We start from the raw sequence: 6,052 nt of genomic DNA on the forward strand, positions 1-6,052 counted from the left end.
CTCGAGGAACAAAAAAGAGGAACTTGGAAGGAGGAAGGAATTGACCTGAGAAAAAGCAGGCAAATGACAGGCACAGTTTTAAAGTTTTGCTTTTGACATTTAAATTCTTAATCCATCTGGATTAGATTTTTGTTTATGGTGTGAGGTATGGATCAAATATTATTTTTTTCCAGATCAATAACTCATTTTCACAGTTAAATCCTCTGAAAGATAACATGTAGATACAGACCCTTCTTGATTTTTAATCAAATGATTCATTAAATATGAAACAATGGTTTATCAAAAATAAATTTAGAATTAATAAATGTATCTCAAAATGCTTTACATTTTTGGTTGAAAACAGAATTTTAAGAATTTAAACTTTATGAAATTTAGCAACTCTTGACTTCCAAAATCTCTCAGTTTTCCTACTAGACATAGAAAAAATATTCAGAGCAGGAAATCATCAATATTTTTGAAAACAAAGGAAGTCGTATTTTATATTCCTATTCTCCTTCACAGAATTGTGCAAATATACACATTCAATTTTGTAAGAAGAGATGAGAAAGAAACAAACAAACTACATCCACTGGATAAGTTTTGCTCAAAGGAAGGTCTGTTCAGTCTGAGTTTCTTGGCTTCATGACATTGTCCCTTCTGGGGATGTTTTAGGGTCTTTGGAGAATTTAGAATCTTAAGGATTTGCTCTGATTGACACAGCTTCCTTCTATTTCTTTAGATTAGTGGGTTCTTTTATATTCAGTGTTTAGACCAGTTTTTAAGAACCAGCTATTGCAGAATAAGGCCCGAGAGAAACAGAGGGCACAGCGGCCATGTGGTGTGGAGCATGGGTGCCAGCTATGGGGGTCTGCTTGGCAGGTGGGGTCCTGGCTTCACTGCTGGATCCAGGACCTGTGGACATTCCAGTTTCTGTATTTCAAAGTCCTTTTTCTTTTTTTTTTCTTTTTTTTTTTAATTTATTTTATTTATTTTTGCTGTGTTGGGTCTTCGTTTCTGTGCGAGGGCTTTCTCCAGTTGTGGCAAGCGGGGGCCACGCTTCATCGCGGTGCGCGGGCCTCTCACTCTCGCGGCCTCTCTTGTTGCGGAGCACAGGCTCCAGACGTGCAGGCTCAGCAGTTGTGGCTCACAGGCCTAGTTGCTCCGTGGCATGTGGGATCCTCCCAGACCAGGGCTCGAACCCGTGTCCCCTGCATTAGCAGGCAGATTCTCAACCACTGTGCCACCAGGGAAGTCCCCAAAGTCCTTTTTCTAAAGAATTGTCTTGAGTTCCCTAAGGTTGTTATATGAGTCAATCAGATACACCAGCAGAGCTATTGCTGCGTATATTTCTGTCCTTGACTGAAATAGACATTACACTCCTTCTTCCCTCTTTTTCAGCTCTTTATGGCCTGCAAGAAAGGAACATATTCACTAACAATTAGATCAAGAAGTAGTACTAGAAAACTGAAAAGCACCACAGCATCCTCAGGAGATAAAAACATCTCACGCTTACATTTGAAAGTCATATGGAATTGCCTGTACCACGTAAGTCAAAGACTCCCTGGGGCACAGGCTTCAGAAATCGCCTCTGAATGTGGGAGAGCACCTAGCTATTTACCTAGTTTATTGCAGATCTACTAGGTGCCTGATACTTTGCCACATGCATTCGTTTCCTAGGGTTGCCCCTTATCCAGGAGTAGAAAACGTCTCTTCTCCCTTCCCTGGCTGTCACAGATCTTCGCTTGTGTCCTGGAGGTGACAGAGTTTTCTGCTTCTCTTCCTGCGACTTGAGACTTTTGTTTTTAAGAGAAAAGGATCCGGGAAGTAGGCAGAGCTGCGTGCCTCTCCCTCAGCACCGGCTGTTCTCCCCGCTGCCTGCCTGGCAGAAGAGGAGGCCCTGCCAAAGGGCTGCTCAGGGAGCACAGGCACCTTTGCGCCTGGAGACTCCCAGCTGTTCCACGCTGCCCACTGGCCACACTTGGCCTCTAGCACTTTGGTGACATCTAGGTGATTTCTCCTCCCCCTTGTCTCGAAACCATCTCTCTCCCCTGCTCTCCTAAAGCAAAGCCATTCATGTGCCCATCATTCCTTGGAAGTGTTTGTCTGTGGAATTCAGGTGATATGGTTGCCTTGCAAACTCAGCGTGATGAAGTTATGATTTGTAGATTATCTAGTTTTCTCTTATTAATAAGATGACATTGATCTTAGCAGCTTTCTATATCCTGCACGGAAGGTACCTCTAGAGTAGACATCTAAGAGTGGAATATCTAGGCTACATGCTGTATCTGGCGTGAGCTGTGTTTACTCACAACCCTCTGACCCCAAATGTATAGGGATTTGTTTTTTTTTTATACCAACAAATTCTCTCTGCACACTAACTGGGTGTCCTACAATTCACATCAATGCTGGCACTAACCACCTGGCGTTATTGCAGAGCTCCTAAGTTAGTGGCTCAGTCCCACAAGACTGATCCCCGTTCTGACCATCAGGCCATAAATCAGGAGGTCCCCATGGCTCCCTCCTCAGGTTCGGTTATTTACTGGAATGGCTCACAGAACTCAGGAAGATGGTTATTTCCTACCATTGGTTTGTTATAAGGGATACAGAGGGATGGCCAGATGAAGAGCTACATAGGACAAGGTGCAGAAGGGTCCCAACACGGGAGCTTTTGTGGAGCTGCATGCACCACCCTCCCAGCACAAGAATATGTTCAGAATCTCTCCAAACCCTGTAGCTTAGGGGGGGTTTTAGTGGAGGTTTCACTATGTAGGTGTGGTTGATTAAATCACTGTCCATTGGTGATTAACTCAATCTCCCTGGAGGTGAGGGAGGTGTGGCTCTGAAGGTTCCAGCCCTCTAATTGTGGCCTTTCTGGCAACCAGCTCCATCCTGAAGCTATCTAAGGGCCGAGACACATCTCACTAGCACACATGAGGCGCTCAGCACTTGGGGAATCCGAAGGCTTATTGGAGCTGTGTGCCAGGGACCAGAAGATCAAATATTTATTTTGTACTGTAGCACACATAGCTGTCATAGGTAAAAGCAAACTCATGATTTGGATGTTCACATATATTCTGTCCTCAGGAATAATATCCTTACTAAAAACTAATCCAACTTATTTTCCTCCTCCCTTCACTCCCACGTGTAGGGATGCTTGGTTTCTGGTGTACGCAGAGGACACGTTCCCCAGTGAGTTTATGGAGCTGACTCTTCAGCCAGGGGAGCTTAGCATTTAAGGCAGAGAGCATATCCTGGAAAACCTGCTGACAGTAAACGTCTAGCAGAGGACTTGTCGGTGAAAGGTGCAGAGAATTTTTTTTCTGAGTGCCATGTAAGGGTGGTCCTGGAATTTCCACCTATGGTGAAATGGCCGAAGTGGAGGTAGTCCCTTTCAAATTGTTTCTGATCAGACTACTTCAGGAAGACTGATGACTGTACAGGTCGTCTTCCTAAAGCAGCTAAACACATGAGGGACCCTTGTGTTGTCTTAGAAGTATCAATAAGTGGAAATTAAGCTATGGTTCGAGGTGTCATGATCTTTGTCTAATGCGTGATGGACAACGGGGTAGCAATTTTCCACCCACTTAGGTCAATGGTGTACCTCAGAGGGCAACCAGGGACTAGCCAGGGAATCAAAGCTCTGTCACTTGTTTTGGTGCATTGAGAAGAAAAAGACCAGGGAAGCTAATCTGATAAATGAGGAGACTGGTTTAGGACACTGCGTTAGCAACAAGGCTAACGCCAACTGCTGACAGGAGGACACGGAGTAAACCCCAAACCCATACACATTTTCCACAAGAAGCTTCCTCTGGTGCAACCGGCCCCCCCTGAGGGGAAGGAGATGTGAACGAGAGGGAACAGAAGTCAGAACCCGGAGGTGACGGGGCACGAGCGGAGGAGGAGAGGAGAGCGGCCTCGGCTGTTCCTTGGGGACTGGTCGGGGGGTTGCTTCTTATCTTTGGGCTTTGTGTTCACCACCTGTAAAGTGAAGCAGCTGGGCCAGATCATATTTAAAGTTCTTCCCTCCTTTAAGATTGTATTTCTTCCTCGTCTTAGATAAAGTCAAACCACGTGGCTTTGTCCTGGGAATCAGGTCTCAGATGCTGGGCAGAGTCCTGGCCAGTGACACCTGGAGTGATATTAGCTATATTTCTGTTGGAATTCAGTTAAACGCTGAAATGTAAACTGGAAACTACCTTTGAACATCTTATTTTTCTCAGGAGAGAAAATAACCTATAACGTACTTCCTCCTCAGTTTCCCAAAAGCAAAGGGCTTTAAATAAAACTATCTTTCAAAGATTTACCGTAAAATGGCAAGGTGTTTTGTGTGTGTGTGTCCCTTGAATTTTGTTTAGAGAGGAAAGAAACGTTTCCTTCAGCATAAGCCAGAGAATTAGGAATCAGTAATTTGAGGTTAGGACAAAAATGTCCACCTTCATATCATAACTGTACATTGTTATTTTTAATATTAGTAACAATGACAATCATATGCAACCTAGAATAACTTTCATCTGAGAACTTCTGAGCAGCTAGTTGTTTATGATCTTATTTTTCTTCGCTAAATCTCTACGAGGAAGTGGGCTGCGTTACTGCATTCTCCAGCTGTGCAAAGTAAGGAAGTAGCACCCTGTGCTCGTGTGGACACCAGACTCCTCCAGAGGTGATTCTGGGCCCAGAACTTTGTTTCCCAGACCAGATGTCATCAGCTAATGAGGCTGCTGCCGGGGATGGATGTCACCAGAATCCATTCAGGTGCTACAGACCTCTCCTAGATGTGTCACGGGTCACCATCCCCACCAGTTCTTTGTCTTTCTTTCCTTTTCTTCTTTTTATTCTTTCTTCTTCGCTTTGCTTCCCATTGACTTGTTTGCATGCTCAGCGACTAGCATGGGGCGTCACACATAGAAGACATCTGTAAATATTTACTGAATGACTGTATTGATTGCATAAATGGACACGTGGAAAATGGAATGTGTACTGTGGCTCTGAAGGTAAACAGTCTCAGCCATGACATTTTGTCCCATTTGTATAATTAAAAGTGAGACAGTACATGCAGGGCTATCCTCTTTGTTCACTTGGTGTCTGGGAAGGATTTTTAGGCAGAACAGCCTGTGGATAACACAGAAGCTAACCTGTATTGAGCATTTATCAGACACCAAGTTACGGTGCTCCTGGCATGATCGTGTAATGTAATCCTCACAAGTCTCATATGGTCAGGGTTCCTGGCAGTTACTCATAAAAATCAAGTGCCTAACGTACAGAAAGGGAATATTTTGGATGCATATTATGTATTTTGTAAAATCTATGAGAAGATTTGGGAAAAAGGTTCAATGAGCAGAAACCAGTCGAGGTTGGGGGATGCGGCAAGTGTCACCTCCAAGAAGTAGGTCCGCTTAAGACCCCCTTCTGCTGCCCATCCTGACCCACCTTCCATATTTGTGACCCTCCCTCAGGATTCAGCAGCTTGGGTGAGAGCATCTGATTGGTGGGCTTAGGTTATGTGCTCTTGTCTTTGCTGCCAGGGTTGTGGGCTTTTCTGGGGGGAGGTGGGTTGCCTCCACCAAGCCTCATAATATAAGCCATTAATATCCAAAAGGATGTGTGTTCATATCCTGGGCAGGAAAAAAAAGCCAATTAGAGGTAGGTATTATTATTATTCCCATCTTACAGAGGAGGAAACCTAGGCTCAGAGAGGTTATATAGCTCATCCAAAGCCACACAGCTGCTAAGTTGTATTGCAATGCTAAGTCATGAACAGAGGCACAAGGGAATGAGTATGTCCTGCCTTTTCATTAATCAGCTAAATTATTCAACAAAATACAGGTTGAGCAACTACTGTGTGCCAGGGAGTGCTCTCGGTGATGAAAATACCATGGTGAACTGTTTTCTGCTGTGGTGGTCCCTATCCTCTTGGTCTTTACAATCTAGTGTGGATATAGACATTAAACATGTCACCGTGAAGTGAAATAAACAATGGCCAATTTGTTGAGATTAAGAAGAAAAAATACCATAGGAGAACTTAAAGTGAGTGTGGGCTTATTTAAGTTGTCTAAGACAGAAGGTTTTATCTGAG

This window comes from Hyperoodon ampullatus (assembly GCF_949752795.1).
Source record: "Hyperoodon ampullatus genome assembly, chromosome: 12".
NCBI classification, from domain to species: domain Eukaryota; kingdom Metazoa; phylum Chordata; class Mammalia; order Artiodactyla; family Ziphiidae; genus Hyperoodon; species Hyperoodon ampullatus.